Below are 25855 nucleotides of genomic sequence, written 5' to 3' on the forward strand. Positions count from 1 at the left end.
AACGAACAATTACATAGTGTTGTGTTTGTGCTGCTGTTAATATTGTCAAAATAGTGTAGACACAGACACTTTTCTTTCCCTGCAGCTTTTATTTCTGCAGGTCATTTACTGATGATTTAGTTTACTAAATATTTCTGAGAAGATATAAAACCATCCCAAGAACCATGTAGTGCTTCAACATGTTTTTAGACATGTTATTTTCAAATACCACAAAATTCCCCTATAGTCAGTATTCAGACATCCTTGTGTCTATTAACATTCCTTGATGTGCCTTGGCATCCTGACCTTGCAATGTTTTGTCTGATAATTTTCAATCTTTCTCTCTTTCAATCTTAATTGCTTCTGCTCTGTGAGTTTTCTTGCACACCACTTCTTACAGCACTCGAGGCAGAACTGGCAGAGGTGTCACTGCTACACAATAGGGGTTTCAGCTGCTTCTAATTTGCTCCCTCATATACAGAAGTGTTTTCCAGAGATACTATTTCTTGTGATTATATAAAAATATGACCTGTCTGATAGAAATAAGGGAATGACAGACAGACATAACTACTTTCCAGCACTAGAATAGATAACTTTTAATAATGAAATAATGAATCCCTTCATACTGTGTAACATTTTACTTCTATATTCCAACTATAATGTTAAAAGCAATCACAACTCAGCAGTTATTTTACATTTAAGATGGAATCATGAAGTAATATTTGATGTTCTCTGAAGCCAAGCTTTAGAATACATGGACTCTGTTTGATGGCTGTCTATCTTGCAGTTATTTTGTTTACACATCGTAATGAAACAGTTGGCTGATTGAACTAAAACCACACAAAAACTTTTCAGGAAATGCAGCATCTGCTGGGGGGAATAAAAAAAGAAAAAAAAGAATCTTGGAAAACTATTAAATCAGAGCCAGGTTAAATTCTTTGTTTGTCTAACTGTTTGGGAAGTCACTATGACTTTTAAAAGTAGTGACTTATTTTTAGAGTCTTTTTAATTGCATTTGTTTGATATTGAAGGCATGCTTTTTGTAGATATCTGCAGCAATTTGAAAATCAGCAGAAATAATTGATTTTTCCTCTTGTTTGTATTTACAGGAAAGAAGTGGGTTTTTTCCCCATGCCGACTTACTAATTCTAAAAAAGGAAAACTAGGTTCCTTGTTGCAAAGACATGTATCCAATATAGCAATAGGTCCTTCCACAATTACTATTTCCATGTTTAATTTCTAAATTATCACAATCAAAACCACTGTTGCCACCAAGAATAACACTGTTCTTGACAATCCATTGGATTCAAGAACATTACTGCAATCTCATAAATAAATCAGATTGCCAAGAAAGCTCCAAAGAGAAAATTAGAACACACGACATAAGTAAGAGTAGCTGCCAGTTTAATGTAAAAATATGGATCGGGTATGAAAACCAGCTCTCTTCCTCTCTTCTTCCATTTATAAAGGGAACAATGCAAATATTGTGGGATTCCCATGTCCTAATACCCAATTCTTTTCTATCTACTTCTTTTAATTCTGTGTGATTTTCATTATTACAGCCTGTATGTTCAGCTGTAGCACCACCTGAATCTTTCACATAGAGTCTGTGGCCCTGATCAGGAAATGAGATTTCCGTGTCTTCTCAATAGTGATGACCAACCGAGCTCAGACTTAGGCCAGATACATGAAATCAGGACAGGCCAGGACCCATAACCAGAACACTGAGTATTCCAGCCTAAGTCGTTTGTTAGGGATGTGATCAGACCTTGACTCCCGGGAAACTGAGAGAGTCTACATGAACTACTGAAGGGATTAGCTGAAGGCAAATGTTGTGTCAGGCTAAAGGTTGGAGAGCCAGAGGAGCTAAGCAGTAGGGCATATTTTCAGTTGAAAAGTAAGGCCAAAGGCAAGAGCCAGTGCAGGGCCCTTGGACAGGTGCAAGGAACTGTAATAAGGTCAGAGCTAGCAGCCAAGCTAAGACCAGAGCAGAGAAACCACAAGGAACAGGAATCTGACGAAACCACAGCATTTGAACTACCTCATGAAGTTGGCAAAATGCTTGAAGTCCTAGCTAAGAAGGGAAGAGAGCAATCTCTGTATTAAAAATTACTGTGGAAACAGACGGGCAGATCATTGCCAAGGTGGGCCTGACAGGGGCTGACAATCATGGCTCTAAAATCTTTACTTTCAAAAAAATAGGGAGCAGCCATTCTGTTTTATTTTGAAATTATAATTTGCTGCTCCACTTCTTGTAAAGGGATGCAGATGTTCCTTGCCACTCAGTGAGCAAATACTCTTCTAATTACTGCCAATTACTAACACAGCTAAACATTCTTCCATGCACAGGCATTCCCCTACAATGAAAATGATCTGTTATTTTTCACGGGACTTAAGAGAGCTCCAACTTTCACAAACCGTCAACAAGAGACAGGAAAGGACAAAAAATAAAATGGATGAGACATACATACTCTCAGTTAAATGCTGTGATTCCTATCTTCTGGAAGATGGGCAAAGATATTCTTCCTTCTTACTCAGATACAGTAAGGACATTTGTAGCACAGATCCTCCCAAGAAGTTCTGAAAAGCATATTGAACCAACAGAAAACACTGAGCAGCAAAAAAATTGATGTTTGGTTGCCTACTGATTTTAAGTTTTTTGCTTCATCTGTGTGCATCACTGTGACAATTCCAGCTGTCTGAAAACCTTCTAAGCCCCTCTGTAGTATTAGCACCTCCCTGAGGTGGCATGTATCTGAATCACGTAGTAACCAGCTGGGGAAGAAGTGGCATGTGTTGCGATCAGCTTGCAGATCTGTGTACTAATTCAACAGCTACTATACCCGTGCTAGTCAGCAGGCCAAGCAGATCAGATAACTGTTGGTTTCACCACGTTGCCACTATGTCAGGGGGTTGCAGCGATGCTAGTCTCTCTCCTTGATCGACCGCCTTCAGTGTTCTTACGGAACTCAGCGTCTTCGATCCTGGTTGAACTTGGCCAGCAGGCATAAATGTCCCTGCAAGAGAAGTGGAAGACTCAAAACCTGGCAGATGGACAGTGCAATTCCATATGCCACACTTCCTTAGAAAAGCAGGCCAAAAAATATTCCAAACCCACCTCTTCAACGTTAATCTTGCAAACAAAATCTGTTCTTAAGAGGCTGAGTATAGCTTCTTGTACTGCTGACTAAACAGAAAAAAATTTAGGGTCCATGGGAAGACTGTATATAAACACAAAAAAAAGCAAAGGACAGCAGTAACAGGTTGGAAGATCCAGGGGGGGAAATGTCTTCCTTTTTTTAAACACCTGTCACCGTGAAAGGTGTAGTCACCGCTTTATATACGGAAAATAGAGCAGCCATATGGGTCCTAACAGAGGTTAAATTGGTACAGATGATTAGAAACAAAGTATGTAGACACAGAACTCTAAGAAACAGACCTCACCTCAGCAGCATGCAACGCTCTGTCTTGATTGAAGCGCATGTTTGTTATTTCTCCTCTGACCCATCTGCCAGTTTCTTCCTCCCAAGCCCACTGCCTAGTACCAATACTTTATGCACACAGTACTCTTCTATACTTAACAGAACCTCAGGTTATTCAGCATTATCTTATCCCCATATATTTTAGACCTACTGATGGCAATTAAAACTGAAAGATGTGAAATTTTTGAATTGTCGCAAAACATTGCTATGGTCACGCTCAGACAGATAACAGAAAAGAGTCCTTAACACGTATTTCCTTAGTACTATGTTCAAATAACGATAGGGCATATACATGTGTGTTCTAGTGTTCAGAGATGGGAAAGATGAGAAAGGAGGAGGAAAAATTCCACCAACTTCTCCCATGCTAGGCAGTACTGAAGTATACTGTCAGCATCAATACACTGCCCACAGACAAACCAGACTACTTTTTTGTTTTTCTCATACAGTTTGTGTGTTTGGTGCACTGTGCAATTCCAGCCTCTTTCACTGTTTGAGCATCACATAAATATTAAACAAACACTAAACACTTACTCTGGAAAGGGTCACTGGAAGCACTATTTTGCTTATTCCGTTTGTGGAATAGAAGCAAGAACTTCATAGAACAGCCATTGAATCCAAGCTTACTGCTCTGATCAAATGAAATGGGTACCAAGATTTTTTAGGATAAAAGAGGGATGGATGCACAAGGGGAATTTCTACACATGGCAAAACTCTTCACAATGTCAAGACATAGAGTTTGCAGGAAATCATGCACTTCCCACTTGTTTCACATACCAGTTTTAGAAGAAACTCAAGACTTACCTAAAGAAAGCAAGGGAAGAAATCTCTTAACTTCTTTCTTTCCTTGTAAGTTCTACCTCATTCTATCATCCTCATTACAGCAGTGTTAAAAGTGAGAGAAAGACTTCCATAATGTTATTGCTAACATCATCTGCCTCACATTTTAGATGACTGAAGAGCAGGAAATACCTTTTGGAGTCAGAAAAAGGGATGAAAATTTTTAACAGTTGAAAAGCTCTCCTGAAATCTTGAATTATTAAAAAAAACCCCAAACACCCCAAATCTGTTATTTTTTTCCTGCTTCGCTGTTTCACTGTTTAGCTCTCATAACCCACTCTCCATGGGTTAACATTTTGTACAGATCCAAAGAAAAGCTGAGAGTTTCACTTCAATTATGGCTTGGGCCAACATCTGTATCACATCTAACAGTGCACAACAGAAAAACAGTGATCAGCTGGAAGAAAACAAGGGCAACTGCAGAATATTTGTGTACCTGTTTTCAACATTTTATATAAGGCTCATGCCGTACACAGAATCATTTGCATACTTAGCCCTCTGTTTCTAGCTTCCTGATGATAAACTCCTTGACATTCCTTTCAATGTTATAACTGTCCCATTTGTCCTATTCTATGATTATTAATGGGACTATGCACATCCTCTTTCAGGGAGAGGTTGAGGGGGGCAGAAAAGTTTTGTTATGCACGTGCAAAAACCCCACATCTGTTTATAAACAGTAATGGCATAAGATAAAATTGTTCATCCTATTAATAGTGATAGCCCCTTAACTAAACTAAGAGGAGAGTGAAAGGGAAGTATTTGAGAGATCAGTTCTCGTGTTAGTGGAGAGTTTATGTTCCTGTGTTAATAAATCTAAGTGGTATTCTAAATGTCTATGTATCTGCAGCACCAGAAGATTTCTCTAACAGTTAAAAGAGGCCTGTGGTTCTATCCTAAGCTGTACAAGCATCATCAGAAGCAGACAGACATAATTTGCCCTGATACTGTCCCCATCTGTTATTTGCTCAAATGTTGCTGCAGCTAGGGGAATATGGGCTAATGTTCCAGATTTCAAGACAACGTCATTGCCACAAACAATTTCAAAGATTATTATTTTCCACAACTGTCAAGTTCAATATTTTCCTTCAGAGATTAAATAATATTTTGTTCATGATGGAGGAAAAAAAGCTAAATATATAGGCAACGAATATACTGAAAATGAAGTTTCAAGGCAGTTTGTAAAAAACCAAATGAACAAAAAAGTTCTCCTCCTCTAAAAAAAAAAGTACAAACAATCCTTTGTCCAGATGGCAGGTACATTTTTCTAGAAGTCATGATCTAAAAACCAGGTAAAACACAGATGCCTAGTATGGTCATCTACAGAAATTGCAGCTGCGATCCCATTCCAGGATGCTGTTATAAATTGCCTATTTCTAGCCTCATGAGTGCAGAGTCATAATGACTCTTGTTTATGCCTCCTATACAAGGGAGCCATGGCCCACTAAACAAGAGCACAAATATAAAACATACTGGTTGCTCTCTACTGCCTGCAAGAGAAGCCTGCACACTGGATGTGCAAACTACAGATCTTCTGTGCTAAGTAGCACCAGTGTGCTTTGAAAAGTAGAACCACTGGTGTGCTATAAAGTTCCCCTACCTGCTTACTAAGTGATAACCTCTTTGGGAAGAAAGGAGGTTATGCAGACACTGCTTTGCAAACAGCACATGGTATAGAGGTCGTGCAACCACTATTTAACAGGGCAGGAGGCAAATATACTTAAATGGGTGCTGCTAGTGGGAAGAAAGCAAAAAGGGGGAAGTGGGCTATAGCCTCCTTTGTGCCCCTTAGTAATATCAATATCTGCAGGTACAAGCTCATGAAAACTTTCTTTAAATATTTTGTTGTCAAGATACGTACCTAACACTTGGCACTTTTATCCCAGTCAGACACTACTATTTCATAAACTGTGAAGGCAGCAGCAGGATTCTAGAGGGTGTTGGTGTGTGTCCTTTATATATTTTGCATATGAAGAATGGCAGACTGGTTAGAGAGCTGGATGGGATTTGGCCCATGTCAGGGAACACCGTCAGCATGCAAGTAACCCTCCACTGTGGTCTGTGCATTGCCACAGAGAGACAACTTTCTAATCTGTGACAGCAATCCATTCTCTTCTTTTGGACATAGGCCCAATTTACTAAGGCTGGGTCTGTCCAAAGGTATGTTCCCATCTATTAAACAACAAAAAAATGGCAGTTTAATGGCCAGTGGCATCCTGGCACTTTCAGGAAAGGTTTAATTAAGGCTACTATAATCAGATATGTATTGATCGTTTCCTCACAGTGTGAATCCTGATTGGTAAAGCTGTGTTATCCTCCAACTGGTTATGAAAACGTCACCCACTTATGGCCAAATCCTGTTATTTTATCAAATAGTTCTCCACAGGCTTCATGCAGTTGCATATTTCAGTACTTTGTACCACCTCAGGGCAGACAGTCAGATACCCTTTTTGGAAATACCAGCATCTAGAATCTCTGGGATTACTATTTACTTTAAAAAAAAAGAAAAAGATGGGCTAAAGTGGTATATGATAATGAAAAAGACTTCTTTATGATGATTACCTCCCCTCTAAATTTTCAGGAAGTAACTGAACACTCATCCAAAAGCAAAGAAGTCACCCTGACTTCATTAGGAATTTGCTCTGGAGGAAAAAAAATGTAGAGTTAGTCCTGCAATGTCTCAGAATTTGTTATATGCCTGGATAAGCTTTTACAACTCACTTTGTTAAATTATCAGCATTACACTCTTATTCAAAGTGATTAAATGTCAATAATGTAGAGACAGAATGCTATAAGGGAGTAGACTGAAAGGGCTTCTAATAGGACAGGGACTGTCACTGTTACCATACAAAATCAGTTGTTCAGTTGAAGTAGTTTTCCATCTAGCAATTGTCTCTGTAATTAGGGAGATAACTTCTGTCAGCCTGGGATAAACCTCATAGCTCTGAGGAGATGTATGTTTATCTCTTGTTCTGCTTGCTTTCTCATCTCTTATTAAAATTCATCCACGTTCCAGATAAAATAGATATAGTAGCAAACTAAGAATATGGATAAGCTATCCCTCCACTTTGAAAACAAACTGCCCCCTCATACTATCAGTGCTTCCATGTTTGAACTTTCCAGCTTTTTTCTCACTCTGCTGTCAAGCACTTCATCTGCCTATTCCTTCCCTTGCAATTCCTTGCAGACGCTATGTCCTAGCTGATGGATGCTTCATTACTCTCCCAGAAGAAGGACAGGCAAAACAGGAAGCATTTATAAAGAACTGGGCTGAATATGTTGCTTTAGCTGGGGAAAAAAAAAAAATCCAACACATCACAGGAAAAAAACTTCAGTCAAGTTTCCTGGAGCTGAGAGTTGCTAAAACAGTCAGTCCCTTAACTTTGGGAAATCTGTTCCTCAACAAGGTTACAGAGTCGCTTTTCCCTCAGACTGTCCAAAATGCTCAAAATTAAATGGAATTGTTAACTAATGAACAAGGCCTTTAAGCAACATAGAGCACAGGCTGTATTATGCGCTTGTTACCATTTAGCACACATATCATGTGCAAATATCATTTCATAATGTAGATTTGTGAAAAGTCTAAATCATACTAAGAAAACAGTTTTAAGACACCCATCAGTATGCTGTTGGCAATCTGCTTTTATTAAGCACATGTTAATGGAGAACTGAAGACACTCGGTTACTTGAAAAGAGATGTATCTATTTTGCAAATATCTAAAAGGTATCTACTAAGCTTATGCTTTGGTAACTGCTAGTAATGACGTTATCTTCTCAGCTTCTTGCAACAGTCCTGAGAAATCACAGGACTGAGCGCTTAGAAATGCACATTTATAAAGTGCCTGCACACTCTTGGACAAAATTGTCTTAGCTATGCAAATATCTCACTAAAACCCTGTATAACTACATATGAGCCCTAAGGATAGTAATCTTCCATTTGTTGAATTACTGGTCACCAAACTTTGCAATTTCCAGGAAACAATATATTTGCTGAATCAGTCTCCTGACCTTCCATTCGCTCTAACCAGGGGCTTGTTAACAACTAAGCAAACTTTGGCATCATTATCACTCACTCTGTAACTGGGTATAAATAGTTGATTTTGTGATCCCAGGAATTAAAAAAAAAAATTAACAAAGCATATACACATAGTTTGGCCCCAGTGTTTTAACTACCCTTAACATTTAATACTGTCATAAACACTATGATAGATGACTTTAACATTTTACTGGCTTGAGTGTCAAAATTGGATGATGAGCAAATAATAAAATGGGATGTCATCAAGAGCACTCACCGGTGATTTCCAATCAGGAAATTCCAATCAGGAAATCCCAATCAGGATCAAGAAACTGTATGACTGTCTGCCTCTGTTCCCTGCGTAGCTCATTCCATAATCTATAAATACATGAGCACCAGCAAAATCAAAATTCCTCCAAAGTGCAATGGCAGCCTCCACTTTATTTTAAAAATACCGGAGTAGGAGTTTTCCCCCCTCTCCTTAGAGTACTTACTAAGGAAAATGGAGACTGGTTTCAGTCTTCCTGGAGAAACCAGTCTCAGCTCTTTTCTATATCTGCAAAGAGATAAAATGGCATCTCCTTCAGCCCACCAGGGTGAAATAATAATCCAATTAAAGGTTACAATCAATTCTGTGGAATTTTCTAGCCAACAGTACTCTTCCAAGATATAACAAAGAACTGAAAACTCTGAACCAGGAAGATAATGCAACAGAGGACCATAGCTGAGATAGAGAAATCCTCCTCCTCCTAAAACATAGAGTTTCTGCAGGTTACCTCATGACCATATTTGTTCATAATGTCTTCTTGCAGAGGAAGCAGAATGAATCATCCTTTACTGTTTCCTGATTCAGTACTGCAGCTTGTAGACTACAGCATACCTACAGAAATGGAGATAACCTTCCTACTCCAGTGGCCAAATCAAGCCACTAAAAAAAAGGAAATAGACACCTGCCTTCAGGAGAGCATTCAGGGCCATGGTAGGAACAACATTACTTTCCTATATGAGTCTTCATAGGGGCAATATTCAAAGATAAATCCTGAGCCTTAGGCTTTTATGCTGTCTCACACTAAATATCTATTCATCAAGTGAGCTGACTAGATGCTCTGCTGAATATGCTGCCTTTTGGGGATCCCATGAAAAGCCTTTCTGTTCAAATCCCAAAGCTAACCTCAGCTAAATCCAGAGGATTAAAAGAACAGCCCTCTGCTTCTACAATATTTTTTTCCCCATAAGAAGAAATAATGCAGACCATCTGAAGATTTGAAAATGCTAGGCTGAATATGCATAATAGAAAATCCCATAAGGATGCCAGCTGTGCATTTATGGATGGATGAAAAGTACAGGCTGTTGGTTGTGCAGTCATTTTCTTAGAGATATTAAGATCTGCTGCTAAAGAGCAGGAAAATGCAGTCACAGAGCCCACAGCTGACAAGCTCTATTGATGAAGGGCTTGGTTTTTTGCAGAGGCTTGTTTTCTAGATGTCTGAGAAAGCAGGAAGGAGGTAGGGGATTGACATGACTGGTGAGTTAGACTGGAACAAATTCATATCAGGGTTTTTGTTTTGCGGTGGGCATGGTGAAAAAATAGCCAGGTTTGTGATCATGAGGAGAGCATGAGTCAGTAAAACTGCCTGAGCTCTTTCTGGGTCAGCATGGGGGATAGCACAGGCTGCATGTCAGGAAGCAAAGGGATTTATGGGGAGCTGAGAGTTATAACTGTTACAAGATAAAATTGTGATAGATATGTCTACGGTGATAAAATGATGTAATTTTAGTTGTGTTTTGAGCCAAGGCAGAGAGGGAGGGAGGCAAAAATTTCCATGGAGGTGCTGAGTCCCTCCTTCCATTCACACAATCTCTGTGGGGCAATCACATAGCACGTGGGCAGCTGGCTGCTGGTACAGCCATTCCCTCCGCCAGCTGGGACACCGTCTGTGCTCCCTCAGGAAAGTATAGCACACTCGCTGGTAAACACGGTGGCAAAAATAAGGCCTAGGAGAAATCACAGTAAGTTCACTGGTCTGTTAAATCTATGCTCTTCCTGTCAAAAAACGTCTCCTTTGATACTTCAAAAACACAGTAGGAGAGTGATTGATTAGATACCAGCCAAGTGCACCTCTGTATTGGTGGAGGGACCAGAGGAAACCCCAAGCTGTGAGGGCATCACATCTCCCAAACAAAGTTTTGTCCTCTCCAAAGTGAGCTCACTTTGCTCTCCTGCTCAGTGGCTGTCAGCAGTTTAGATTTAATTTAGCCTAAAAAAGATCAAGGCAGGCTTCAAAATATTTGTAAAGCATTCATTGATTAATCTGAAGCCAAAATGTCACACTCTTTAAGCCATAATTCTAGGACACAGCTGTCTGTTACTGGTGTCATTTAAATTTTCATTTAGTGTGACAGCACTTCGTCATAGTCTTGTTTAATTTACCTTCAATTAGGATGTTGTTGTAATTAAATTCCATCAGAACTACTGGATTATATCTCAGCTGAATACATTGAGGGATTTATACAGCCTTATTTCTCCAAAAGCAGAAGGAAAAAAATTTAAATAATTCATTACTTTGCTTAAAAAAATTGTGAGTAAATAGCTTTGGCACAGCCACATATCACATCTTCTCAGGATGTGCACGTACACACAGGTATACATGTAAATCAGCATTCTTCTTTGACTAAGGCTGCTGACAATTCAGAAGGTGCTGGCTGAACCTTGTTTGATGGCTAGCTCTAAGTAATAGCAGATTCTTTTCATTACTTGTACAAAAATGTGGATATTTGATCAGATGAAAACACTTCTCTTTCTATATCCAAAGAATTTGTATTGGGACATACAATGTGACAAAGATAATTTGATACCATTCATATTTGATTGCTTTGTTAGCTTAAGTTTGAAAGGAAAACAACATCTGCCTGTTGCCAAAGTCCATTTCCCTTTGAACCACGCTTGGATAAAACTCACAGCTGAAGCAATTTACAGCATGAAAAAAAAAATTGTCATTGTTTTGCTTATAGAACAGTTTTTTGTACCTTTCATAGTTTGTACTGTGCTTAAAATAGTGGAGAAGATATTAGATTTCTGTCTGAATATTAAGCTCTTCCTGTTTTAAAACTAACTTTGTAATTGTAAGTTAATATTCAATATACTTGTACTTCCTCACCAAGTCTGAACAGAAAAAGGGGGGGGGGGGGGCAGGGCAACACTGGTGTGTGAACACTGGGTATGGCCCAATATCACAGGAGGGTCAGCCCTCTCCAAATGGAAAAACCCCATAACAGCAGCACAACCTGTCTGTGGGGCACCCTTTCAGTAAGCATCAAAGATCGTGGAAGCTTGGGATGATTTGTTCATCTTCTTGATTAACAAATTCACAGTCTTCATTACTGTGCAGTGCATATATCACTTTATGACTGCTATTTCCCCATCTCAAATCTGTCTGCACTCTGCACCTGCCTGACCCAAACCTTGATGGTTGTAACACCCTGAAAGATCAGCCCATAGCTCTGAAGTGCTTCAGAGTGAAACAACACAGACCACCAGAGTGTTAGTAGTTCTAAACGAAAGGGACTAGAAAGAACAAGTGATCAAGAAGACACGTAAAATGACAAAAAGAAATATATTCCAGGATTCAGTGTTTGAGATCCCATATGATAAACAGTGAATGGATATGAACTGTTTGACAAAGTATCCTATTTTGTGAAATCAGCTTTATCCATTGTGAATTAAATGTACTTTGATTCTGTTGGGGTTGAAATTTCCATCTAGGAATAAAATAGACCTGTGTGTTGATACTGAATTTGGACTTGCATAAGCTGTGGTCTCACAACTGTGATGAGCATAGGTCATACTAGTGTTGTCGTAAGTTAAAAAATAAAATATTTTTTTTGAAAATTAACAGTAAAGTTAAAACAAATTATTAGGTAGACTAAAAAAGTACGGCTTCTTAAAAAACATCTCTGAGCAGTGGAAATTTTATTTTACTTCATATAATAAATTACAAAGATTTATCCTGTTTCTTTATGAATTACTACTTGAATACTTCTTAAATATCACTACAGCTATTTACGCTACTGTGCAGGCAAGGTGGAACAACAATGGGAGAATGTACACCTACTCTTCCAGTCTTATCAAACCTTGTCTACTAGTCTTGTCCCTACTCATCAGCACAGTAACAGAAATAATTGCTGGACAACTCGCAGTTTCATCTTTTGTACAACACTGCTTCTAACAGTTAACAGAACTGGAGATAAAGGCAAGGACTGAACCTACTTTGAGAAAACTGCCAAAGGTGCCATTTTCCCCCCAAAATACACACATGCTGTTCTCATTCATAAACTGAAAGAACAAAAGCGTTCCTAAAAAAGATGGAAAAGAAAAAGAAATGTCTGCATTTTCAATTTATTTCCTTGGGATCTTTGCCCTCATATGACTTTGGACACAGGGACTGAAGCACAGCGTCCTAGATCTTGCCACTGGCATTGGTTTCTCAGCTGTGGGCAAGAGAGATGAACTTATCACCTCCTCCTTTGTATGGTTTTTTTCATGGAGAAGCGAGGGACTTCTGACAGTTATTGTTGATAAATGGTGAAAGCACATTTTTGTCTTTATGGGAGGCACTTCCCTGTTATTACAGGCCAGGTCTCCTACACTCTGCTCCTGATGTGGAGTGACCTTTAGAGTCCCCCACTTACAAAGAGCTGCTTCCTTGAAAAACATTCCATTGCTTTTTCTCCAAAAAATATAGAAACCAGGAGACCTTCACCTAAAATAACAGACAAAGGTCTCATGTTTGTCAGCTGCCTTCTTGCAAGAAAATTAAGTAACGATGGGGCCTTAACTAGTTGGTAAGTTTATACTTCTAAAAACATCTTCTCAAAATCCATTCCAGCTAATATAAACAAATAAACCTGCCTAGACCTTGTTTGCATTTGGCTATTTTCCTTATATAGGAAAGCCCTTATTGGTTATCTGTGGTAATATTTTATGTGTTCAGTCAGGAGCACTTACTCCACTCACTGAAGCACTGATAGCACTTGATATTATTTTGATATGTTTCATCAAATAATGCTTTTAGAGTATGCAGTTTTACCTCTTCTCTAATCCCATGTTTTCTTCTGTTCGTTGCCAATAAAGATGGCTACAGGCAGCAGCAAAATTATGCTGAAGAGAAAAATAGTGCAACATAGAGCTTCCTACCTTTAAATAATTCAGGTACTGCTGACTGTGACCAAAATTTGTTGCCATCTGTCAGTAAGTAGATTTAATTTAGTTAAACACGACAATCCCTTCCTACTAGACAGCTGTCCACATAAACCACGGCACCCCACGTTGAAAAATCTCAGCAGAAAGACCAGTAAGTGAATGAACGTGGAGTTTTATCCCTATTCAGAACCAATAAAGAATACATGTATTTCAATTTTTTAATATATATATATATTTACATATATGTATTTAATATATATGTATAGGGAACAAAAAATATTTTCTCGTATTTTAGGAGCATATATGCTTCATGGCAACTATAGTTAAATAATTATGACCTAGTTTTTCTTACATCAGTATCTCAAACTGAAGACTTTACACATAGCTAGATTAATAGGAATCCCAAAACCCTACATTCCCCCCAAAATTACCAGACCTTTTGCATTTTCCATTCAAACCCAAGATTTTTAAATAGTGCTATGGGACTTTCACAAACCTATCAGTGGCATTTCAGACAGTACAGTATCACATTCAGTTCATGCTCTCTTTTGGCAATTTAACTTAGCAGAAGTGAGGGTGACCCTCTTTCTGCAAGGAGAGGAATTTGTTAGTCACAAGGAGCAGATCAAAACTATTAGAACCTATGTAAGTTTGACTGGATGGATACAAGACAAATATTGACTAAAATAAAAACTTATTGATCCTAACAACTTTTCAAGCTATCACTCAGATTGTTATCATTCCTGTGCCTTGAAATCTCGGATCTGCAGAAGCAGAGCGATCCATATGCAATAGACAGAATCAAGGTACTTTACTGAATGCATGAAAGTATGCACTTAATTTATAACAGAGAGCAGAAAATCTCGTTACTGGTAGTTGAGAAGAGAGACTCTTATGTCACTACTGTAAACCACCACAATCACCTGAGCAACCTCTTCTCTTTAGCAGTATCAGCCTCATATTTGTATTAAGGGATTTGGTAAGTACCCATGTCTAACTTGAAAATAAATGTCCTTCCTCTAGCAGCTAAAAAACCCAAAGTTCATAGGTACATGATTATAATTAGACCATGCTTCATGCTTCCACTGCTCAAATTCAGGGACTCTGATCTGAAGCTGGGGTTAGCCAGGAGGACTATGCATCACCACTGCCAGTTAAAAATATTCTCATTTATCTCCCTACAAAACATTTCAACTACATTCACTGAAGTCTGGAGTTGTCAACATTTACATATATTATATATAAGCTTTCTCCCACTAGTAATCTTTCTATATTCATCCCCAATGAATTTTTTCATGGGGTAACAAAACTTGCTTTTCAGTTTCCAGCACAGCAATATACATTCACTGCAGCCAGAAGCTATAAGGAGAAAGTTTAAAACTGTTTTGCTCAACCATTAATCGAGATAAAGTTCGCTAGTTTATATTAAGACTAGGCTTACCTTCTAACTTGGTTGCTGCTGCTACTCTTTTATGAAGTTAATGATACTTTTACATTTTTATACATTATCCATTATTCTCTGCGTACTAAGTAATATTTAGATCAAAAGAATCAGATCTCCCATGGAAATAACTTGGCTTTACTGCTGCCACTGTGAAAAATACTATTCCATACCCCAGGTACATACCCATCCCTACTCTGCACATTCTTCCATATTACTGTTATACTTGAGTGATGTTGAAGTTGCTGTACTGCTTACTGAAAGGGCAGGAAAATGGCTCTCGAGGACTATAAATGGATAGTTCAGGTATAACACTATAAGCTCACTGCACAAAACTCAACCATTTAGATTCAGCAAATGTCCATCTCAGGAGCTGACTTACTTCTATACGAGCCAAAGGTTGATGGTGACCTCACTTTAGTTATCTACAAGGTTTAGATTTTAGCTTCCTCCATATCATTCTTAATTAATACACTCTAATAATTCATTTATCAACATGCTATTAAAAAAATCAGTAGATTTTAAAGATTTAAACAATTAAGGACTATCATTTTAATAATTATTATTATAATGTGGAAAGGGAGGGAGGATAGCAGCAAAAAGCAAAGTGTACCACAAAAAATAAAGTTTTGTAACAAAACCAGCAAAAATTGGTCTGTCCAGGAAAAGACCATTTTTATTTTATTCTTACTGGTTTTACCACCAAATTTCAAATTCTCCTTAAAGAAAATGTCTTCACTATTTTCAATGTAGAGATGTAACACAAAGTATCCAAAATGATTTTGGAGTTTGGTTTTTTTGTTTGTTTGTTTGTTTGTTTTTGAGATTACATATTCAAGGCTCTTTAAGATCCTCCAACTGAAATAGACTATAGAGACTTTTGAATCTATTGTTTTTATAACTGCTGTCATAATACAGGTCTGTCAGCTTTATGGTTTATACATGCTATGACTCAGAAACTATAACTCAGCAATTCTCATGTATTTTGATTCCTATTTCAGGGACTTATTCATCAGGGAATTGATCTCATTGGCTAACTTTGAAAGTTTAAATAAGAGCCTCCGCTTGTAAATTGTATTCTTGGAACCTATGGAAGTTTAAAATATTCAAACAAATCATTGTCCTCAAATCTTATTATTATGCAACAAGTAAAAGAATGGGATCTTCCAAAAAAAAAAAAAAAAAAAAGTACTTAGATCCCTGAAATGCATGGTTTGACACAATTTAAGTAACCACATTGTCTATAGAAGTCCTGAAATCTGCTGTTTAGCTGACCTCTAACTCTGGAGACACCCACCTCCCCTCCTTTCCCTTACTTCTCATTTGCAATTTTGCAAAGTGCCCACACTTGACTTTGCTGTGTATGCAGGAGCACAACAAATATCTTCTCTTATCTGTCTTGCAACACACCTTTTACAGTATCCAACAACTACGTCTGCTTTCATCAAAGCTCCTAAGGCTCTTGATCCATGGGGTGTACTTAGCACACTCCTCATGCAAGCCGTAGGACTGGCTTTAAAAAAAAAAAATTAGCAATGGCTAATATATTCACAATATACTTTTTATAAAGATGAATAAAATGTGATGAATTGTCACAAAAATTAAAGATACACAAGCGTGAAGACATAGTTTAATTCCCACGTTACTTAATTTTTATTTCTGCTGACAACTTTTCATCCTCTCTGTAGTTTCAGCTCCACTTTATCTCTTGTTAGCTCTCTGTTGCTATTTGCTGTAGTACAATATTCTATTTCTCCAATAATATTTTCCTCTCATTTGGCATTGGTGTTAGATTTAGTAAATAACTAACTAACTTTGATATCTTTTTGATAAAGACAGGAAGAAAGCTATTGATCAGCATAAACATCAGCAGCCATATTATTAAATACAGTATTCTATATTTACAATATTAATAATTTTACTATATTAATAAGTACATAAATCTCCTTTCAGAGCTATGTGAACTGCTTCTAAAATGAAAACATTTGCTTCATTGTGATGAAACACTATTTGCAGCAGACTGAAAGTTCTTGTCATTAAATGAACTTCTGTTTTCACACATAGCCTGACAAATTCCAGTACTCATACCACTTGCTTTGGAGTAATCCATAAAATATTCAAAGAATACAATGATATAAGTTTTAACTGGATTATTCTTTATCAGGTGCAGTTAAAGGAAGACACACACAGATCAGCATGACTGACTCTTACCTTGAGGTAGCAAAGGAGGGAGGAAAAGCACATCGGAACAGAATTTCTTACTCAATCCCTTTGACTTCTCAGTTTATCATTAATAAGCATCTATGGTTGACCTTGGCCTTCACAAGGAAGTAGGCCCCAAACTGAAATGGCAGCATAAAACAATAGCATTTTAGGATCATTGTCGTTAGGAGGTGTTTTAAGGTGAAAAAAAATTTAAGTTGGTAATGCTGACAAGTAACAGATTATTGCACGGATGTGGGTGAATGCCAGAGACTGAACTTTTGAAGTCTACTGCTTGCTAGCTTCTGCCAGTATGGGTTGATTGCAAACATTCATAGCACCTGGATGAAACAGAAGTAGCATGACCCCAGTCTGCCAGTTGACAAGAATTGCCAGTCGGGAGGCTGATCACATATTGTGCTTCCGCACAGGGACTGTTTAGATTGGGAAACCAGGGGCTTGGGTTCTGGAAAGAAGAGCAGATGTGAAAAATAAGGGTTCTCAAAAAGAGGAAGTAGTCTTGGAAGGATGCAGTTGTAGACCCTGCCTGCAGGAGAGACCCCAGAAGAGGAGGAAGATCCTGGAGGTCAGGCTGTTGGGTGGAAATGAATGCCAATGAGTACCCAGGGACCTTGGCCACTAACACCCAGGACTGATGACTGTGAGCAGCAGCACAGCATCAACTGGCATGACTTTCTGCCCGACCTTCATGGAGTGACCTCTCCGTGGGGAAGGAAACTCAAGACCTGGGAATATAGCCTAGGGGGGAGCGAGGGAATGAGTGTGTGGGATGATCAAGCAGGGTAAAAGATCTAATCCTGCCGGTTCTTAAACACACACCAGCATCTAGATCCACTACGGGTTGTAATTTGCTCTGTTTCATCTGCAACAGAAGAAAAATAATTTCTAGAATATATTTCTGGAAATGGCTTTTTATTATCCCAAGATGGCATCATTTTTTTGGTTTAGGGAGCAAAAAAATCAATTGCAGACATAACTTTTTAGAAAATTTGATGCTTCAAGAATGACCCTCTCCTTCCTCTCTCCTAAATGGCAAATTAGTTAAATTAACAGGAAAAGACCTTGGAATAGAAGTACAGGAGGTCTAAAAACAAACCTGCAGTGAACTACTTCTTTTAAATTGTTGTTACACTTTTTTTACTTAATGGGAAATTGTTTTGGCTGGATGTGCTTCAGTTTCTTTGTGGAATAAAACTGATTGCTCAGCAGAAAAAAATCAAGTATTGCACCATTGAGGCACTTGGTTGGTAGCAACAAAAATTTGCATTGCTTTTGGAGCAACCCCAAGAGGCCCCACAACACAGAACAGGACTCTGAGCAGGGTATATACCACCTGCATGTAGCCATCTAACTTACGGCTCCAAATAACCTCTGAGACACCTCATCTCTCCATTTACTGTATAGGTAATTAATTACACCAGAGTTAGATACCTGATATAACCTGACATGGATAGCTTCGATATCTCTGTGCTTCCTTCTTGCCCCTTAGAAAGAGGAAGACACAGCTCACCTTTCCTCACAGGCTTATCCTTACTCCTGTACACTGTGACCGAAGTCCCAACCCCAGATAGTCCAGCAGAACAGGGAAGGGAGCGTCTCTTTTCCAGTCTGAATCCCATGCACAGATGCCAGTTCAAGAAATAACCCCATCCACAGGAAGAGTACATTAAAGGATTTGTTTAGCCATCTTGGCCCATCTGCGCTGATTTTGGGGCTTGGGACACCAGCAGCATGCCCCATATAAAATATTTTGGCTATAGAAATATACCAAGTGGATACACTTTGTAACTTTTTTCCTCCTAATGCATGCAGGGTATAAAGTTATGATCTGTAACTGTAACTGCTATATGACCAAAACCAGCAAAATGACATAAGGAAAGAAATCACATTTTTCCTCAGCAATTATCTCTCAAAACAGGAGATAACATGCTCTGATTTACTTTGTGAGGATACACGATCTTGACAGTCAAGGTTTATAGAAGATAATTCCTGATGCTGTTGAAATCATGTGAATTCTTTCACAGATTAAGTACAAAAACAATGGTTCCTTTGTTAAATTATTTTGATCAACATTTTTGTTCAATTAATTCCCTGTGCCTTGCAAACATAAGAAGGCAATTGTTACATGTAAGAGTCGAGGTTTCAGAAGCAAAAATTGCACTTAGAGTATAGAGAACAGAGTAGGTTCAGTACTTCATGGAAATTTCACTAGGATAAAAGTATCATAAGAAAACCCTAGGTGACCTTTTGCAGCTCGCTGAATCTTCTCTCAACACATCGTTTTGGCCAATTCAGGGCTGGCTGAGGACCTGGCCATTTGCTGGTGATGTTGCTGAACCCCTTCCAGCAGGAACAACACAAGCAAGAAAACTAGCCAGTGCTCACACAGAGCCTGGTGATCTCTGAAGTGATTGCGTGGGATAGAAAGGGGCTGGAATAGTCTAAGCTTCTCCCCAAGTCCTGTTTTAAGCAGCATAGCAATAAAACATTAGAAAAAGGGGAAAAAAAAAAGATTAAAAGGTACTTACATTTAGCATGCAGTCATATCTGAGACCACCTGTTCCCTGCTGTACTACTGCAATATTCCCATTCAAACAGTGTGATTTGGTTTAACACAGCCAATGCGTACCACTTCCAGGTAAGTCTGCTTGATCTTTTTTCTAAATTAGCAAGGATAAGCTCATAGGACAGAAAGAAAAAAATCAGTGTGTTCAACCTTCAGTGTAAGACAGAAAATATTTTTCACTGATGACAGAATTCCAGCTAAGCTCCCATGTTCTTGCTTAGGTTTTCTTTAGAAGCAAAAGAAACTATCAAAATATTTATTTAAAAAACCCCACAACATTTTAGTGCTTTTAATAGATATTCACTTGTCCTTGAAATAAAGTAGTAATTCCTGTCACTCTTTTATCTTAAGCTCTTTCAGCTTTTAGTATGTAAATTCAGTCATAGACTTGGAACATAAATTTCTGCGTGTATAGAAGCTCTTTTTATAAAATGCAGATAAGTAACACAATATTGTTGCAGCTGTATGCCTACGCTTGCTTAAAAAAAAAAAATCTCTAAACTGCTTTAGCATTCACCAGACAACTCATATATTAATGTAAATATATATGAGTTTGCATATATACTTTAAAAAAAGATTACTTATAATGCTGGTACTGAAATAGACATAGAAAAATTGTATTAGACTGATGAGACTCTAAACTGAGGGTCTTAACTGTGGTTTTCATTTCGCATTAGAGATAGAAAAATTAATTTTCTAAAAATTGCAGGCATATTTTATAACACATATGAATAAATTACCTCTGTAGCATTGCCTACCAAGAATGAGTAGTTTTATATAAAAACAAAACAAAATCCTCCCCTCCATTTTGATAAGCCTAAGCAACAAGAAAAGCATTTATGTAGCTGCACTGATCTTGAACACAGCTCGCCTAGGCTGAGGTTTTAATAAATTTGAATTCCATAACACAATGGTTAACTTTTGGTAAAAACAAATGAAAAATAATTGGAATGGCATCACTTACCAAAAGCTTGGTGAGTAAGTCATGCCTACTTCTGCTCTGGCCTTTGGAGAAATGGCCAGTCTCAGGAAACAACAGAGGTGGGACATAGATCACACGTTTTTTAGGCTTTCTGAAGCAATCCAGGAAAAGTTTCATGTCACTGGACATTATCATTGGTTTAAGTTGTAAATGGGAAAGTAAATTGATGGTGATTGAAAACTTCCCTACAGGACAAGAAAAAAGAGGACAGCTATTAAGCAAAGAGCTTAGGGATTTCGAAGAGATCATGAAGAATGGGCATCAGAGTGAGAGGACCTCAGGATTTGCTCCTCTAGAACAGCATTACCAATGCTTCCTCATCGTGCTATGTTAGAAATGCATAATACATGACTCTCTTACTCCTAACATTGGACTTACTATGTAGCCAGGCAGGCCTATCAATTATTTTTGGAAATGAGTCATGAGGAATGTATTCTTCATTTTTATATGTCTATCAAGGCAGAGGTTACTTGCTAAAAAAAAAAAAAAAAACCAACCAAAAACAAAACAATGCTCCTTTGCACTGGAATGCAATAACTGTAAGGTGTGCAGCTCTGAGTCAAATCAAAGTGCAGGTCAAGCAATGAATTTTTCAGTAAAAATCCCCATCCACAGCACTAGGGATTGGGGGGGGGGGGGGGGGGGGGGGGGGGGGGGGGCGCGCAAAAAAAAAAAAAAAAGTCAATTCTTGACTATAGCCCCAGGTTCTACTGAGTAACACACGCTCGGTACTGTAACATGAGACATTATTATTCCAAAATGTGGCTATTGCTTTCACAGGTTGAAGATCCCCTGAGAGGAAAAGCAAAATAGGGGCCAAAAAGGGCAGAGAGGTAGAAAAACGAAAAAAAGATACATCATGCTTTTAGAATTTCAATACTGTCAATAGCAGGCTTCTGACTGATGTAAATTTACAAAATTCTGCTGGTGATGCTATGCCTGACATCAACTGAGGCTCGAAGGTTTGAAAAGGAGAGACTTTTTCCTTATTGTCACATGCTGAAGTAGTATTTCCACTGTGTCTATCGCTCTTGTGACACTATCATGTCTGTGTCCTGATGCTGCAGCATAAAAATTGAATGCCTTTTTAACTACAAAATTAATAGGACTTTCATCTCACATAGTACATCCTCATTAATACTAAATAGGTTAATTAGGATAAAAATATTACCATAAATAGTATAGGGATTAATAATTTAACACCTACAAAAGTATTGCCACTTTCATAAAATCTTACATACAAAACTCACTTAATCACCATTTGGATTGCCCAGGAAACTCTATGCACAGTAGCCCAGGGTTTGCACTGCCCTTGTTTCGCACATTTAAAGCTGCTGTTATGCTAATTTAAGCCCTATGAACATGCCCAGATCTTCTTGGCACAGCCCTCCACCTGGTGACAAGCATTAGGTAGTTCCCAGTTTAGGAACTGACTCTATAGTTTCCTTAAGTAAATGTTATTGCTCCAAGTTAGAATACAGGATTCAATCCTGAATCTAGTCCCAAGTCTAACGTACGAGTGACTTTAGGCACAAGAAAAGACTTTTCCACGTGAATGTCAGATATTCTCTGACAGTGATATTTTGCTGCTTCTTGGGCAAGACCTAAGAGAAATGGTTTCAGTTATTGGTATGGATGCCTGGGTGAAGTTGCCCATCAACTTATTCCTCATTTTGTCATTGCCTGTGGAAAACTAATGGTGATGGATCCTTTTTCCAGACATCCTCTGTGTTCTCTATTTAGAACATAAACTGAAAGCTGAGAAGGTAATGGGGAAGGATCTAGGCATGCCCTGTTCTCATACTCTTCCTTAAGCATCCTCTGTTGTCTGCTACCATAGGGTACATCGTTCAGTCTATCTATGGACTACCTAGTACAGAGCTGCATGGCTGAAAAACATAAAATAAATATTGCCCTTACATGCAAAGAAAGAACTGAAGAACAAAAAGGATTTGGAAAATGAGGATCTGGGACCTCGCGCCACCTGGAATAAAAGGAAAACAAACCCGAATGAAATCAGAAACAAATTTGCTTCCCAATCATATACATGATGTAGATCTATTAGTTATAACAACATCGTTTTCCAGAAGTACATTCACACAAAACCAGCAGTACTGGAGCTTGAGATAACACATGCACAAAATCCATTAGCAATTTGTGAGCGCTAAACCATGCTGACAGACTAATTTCTCTCAACAACAGTTCTGGTCTGTTGTACAGCATTTCACGAAGCGGCACTGGCAGGCTTGGCACAACCTGCAATGAGCACTTCCAGAAATGTCAGTAAATAACACCGTTTTTTCTACTGCTGATGACAGAAGTGGCCATAGAGCCCAGGTAGGAATAGGTCCCACGTGCATTAGGGAGGTATATGCTGACTTTAAGAAGGCATACCATTTAACGTGCCAAAGGGCAAGGGATGTGATGACTAACATCTACCTATATGCACCCAGTCACTACCTCTCTCTTTGCTTCTCTCTGGAGGGAATAACACTATCCACGTGGTGGCTCTACCCTCACTGCAGGGAAGAAGGTGCAGGCGTCCTCCTCATCCTGTAGCCCTGCCAGCAGTGCTGCCCTACCTGCTCCACAGCCTGCTGGAGGAGGGAACAAAAGCTAGGCTGTGGGGTCAATTAGTCAAAAAACTAATAATTTTCATGCTTTTGACAGAAACTCAACACAATTTTCTGAAGAAAAATAACATGCGCTCTAGCCAGGTGAAATATACTGGTAGTATCTCTGTAGGTATACGTTACAGAAATAGGACACATTTCCTGTAGGCATCTAACAAGCAGTTCAGCTGAACTGCACTAGTTCATGGCAGTTCATGTTACTGAGTCTGAATGAAGATCCTCAGATCTCAACACGAGGGAAATTCTGACATAGTGGCCAACAGTTTCAAAATTAAGGACTTTGTGTGCCTCGCTATCAGGGCGATAAGTGATAAGAGATTTTGATTTTACAATGTGCTGAGCATGTCTGAAAATCAAGCTCCTTCATGGTACTTCAAGATGGGTGGTAAGAATCAGAGGACCCTAAAGTCAACATAACCAGAAATCATGTCAAAATTTCACCTTTTTAACCTAGCTCTTACCTAATTTATACAACTACCACCAGCAATACACTCACCGAGGTGCAAGAAAAAGGAATTTAAAATACAACAGTATAGTCTTCCTGCTTTGCCCTATTAGCGTCCTAAAGTAATACTAATTTTTTACTGTTCTCATACAAAAATCCAAAGGCTTTCTGTTACAAAGAGAACTGGCTTTTCAAATTACAATTATACTCCAATTAATATGAAATTATTATGTTGTGATAAAATATGTGATATGCAATGTGTAAGAAAATAAAAGAGGATTATTTAAAGGATAATAACAATAACACAGACAATACGTCACAGTATTTGGCATTATTCTAAAACTGGTTTTTAGCTATTTTTTCAATGGTTAAAGTAAATCTTCAGAGACAGAAAACCAGAATGTAACTGCACTTACACTGTTCTCATTTGTGCAGGCACATTAATTCATTATTGCAGAGTTGTTGGTCACCAATGAGTTTGGAGCACTACCTATTTGCTTGCAATAAAGGAGTTTTGGAACACTTTGTTTAAGCATCCTATATACACAAATAATTACTCAAATGTTATGAAAAGATACAAGTCCTAGATATAGAGTCTAAGAAAGGAAAGCGATGTTTTAAAGGTAAAAAACTTCTGAACTTTTCTGTAACCTTGATATCACTGTAGCAAAATCTCCAATGAAATATACAGCTACAGTGCAAGACAAATAGTAGAATAAAGATCTCATCTTTCATCTTCAGGCGCATGACAGAAAACATAAAAAAAAAAAAAAAAAAAAAGTGCTCACCTGCATTGTAAGGGCATATCCAAGTCCTTAATAGTATTTCTGTCAAACCTTTGACTTTTTTTTTTTTTTTTTTTTCCCAAAATCTCAATTGTAGCTATATTTTGTGCAGCTGGGGTCCAAAGCAGGAACAGAAGATAGAGTCTGGGGGCAGATACATAAGGTGTTCCCTCTATCACATGCAACACAGGATTTGGAAGCAAATGTTTCTAACAACGCAAATAGAAAAAGGGCTATATTAAAAGAAAAAGCTGAGTTATGTTGCGTTTCTAATTTTGAATATTTTTCAGAAAAAAGTTCCCACGACTGTCAAATTGCCTGTTTTGAATGTTAATAAAATGAACATGGAAGGTCAAAAAGATCTGTCATTCAGTGTTTTTTGTTCTTTTACTTTGTTAGAGACCTATAAGGAAATTAAGTCTTCACAAAATGTCCTGAATAGTTTTTAAACTTAATTGTGTATACACGTCATTATTTATTTTTCTTTCAGCTTTGATTTGAATTCTGTTTTCTTAGTTTCTTTTGCTTCTCTTTCCCTCTCTTCTGAGTAAGACTTTACTTTTATATCTCAAACATTCATCCAGGATAGGAAAACAGCTTCTCAAGTTTACTCTATTTGTTACTGAAAATATCTGTCCCACCTTTTATTTCAGGGTGCACAGAAAAGGTGGGAAATAAACCTGCATAAAAGAGACATTTCTCCCCATTATTTTCTTACTAAATCCTAAACCAACATAGTGTAAGAAGAGTATCTGTGCTTAGACAAGAATCTTTTAGACATTTTCTCACCATTTCATAACTTATTGCCAACACCTGTGACAAAAATGCTACTGCATACATGGCAGAGCAGATAAGCTGCAATTCCACTCTAGCAATTCAAGGATATCTATTTCTACTATCAAGAATGCAGATAACATTTTGAAGCCCTCAGAAATCAGAGTATAACAATGGAAGTAGCAGGCATGAGTCCAGAACACAGGTTTTGCAGCACAGTGTCAACAAAAACAGATCATGACCATAAACATACATCATGTCTACCTGTGTACTTTCTGAAGTAGGTGTCGAAAGGGGATTCTCTGCAATGGACTGTACTGGGTTTGCATGACAAGGTTTTCGTAACAGAGGGACTACAGCGGTGGCTTCTGTGAGAAGCTGCTAGAAGTTTACCCCATATCTGACAGAGCCAACGCCAGCCGGCTCTGGGGCAGACCTGCCACTGGCCAAGGCCAAGCCCATCAGCAAGTGATAGCACCTCTGGAATAACGTATTT

At 38.2% G+C, this 25855-nt stretch overlaps 2 long non-coding RNA genes across 3 annotated transcripts; both read right to left on the minus strand.

Annotated features, from left to right (window-relative positions):
- Positions 1-519: 519 nt before the first annotated feature.
- On the minus strand, positions 520-4425 carry LOC115340172. The gene is made up of 4 exons (XR_003922949.2): positions 4263-4425; positions 2823-2996; positions 2451-2559; positions 520-849 (listed from the first exon to the last, which is right to left on the minus strand). It is a non-coding gene; the product is annotated as an uncharacterized LOC115340172 (long non-coding RNA).
- Positions 4426-16848: 12423 nt separating this feature from the next.
- On the minus strand, positions 16849-25232 carry LOC115340173. 2 transcript variants are annotated; one of them, XR_003922950.1, is made up of 5 exons: positions 24589-25232; positions 22643-22706; positions 20705-20907; positions 19703-19853; positions 16849-17293 (listed from the first exon to the last, which is right to left on the minus strand). It is a non-coding gene; the product is annotated as an uncharacterized LOC115340173 (long non-coding RNA). The 2 variants fall into 2 exon arrangements; XR_005932285.1 differs by lacking the exon at positions 24589-25232 and having other exon boundaries at positions 20705-24031.
- Between the last annotated feature and the right edge of the window lie 623 nt (positions 25233-25855).

Source organism: Aquila chrysaetos, chromosome 4 (genome assembly GCF_900496995.4).
Source record: "Aquila chrysaetos chrysaetos chromosome 4, bAquChr1.4, whole genome shotgun sequence".
NCBI lineage: Eukaryota > Metazoa > Chordata > Aves > Accipitriformes > Accipitridae > Aquila > Aquila chrysaetos.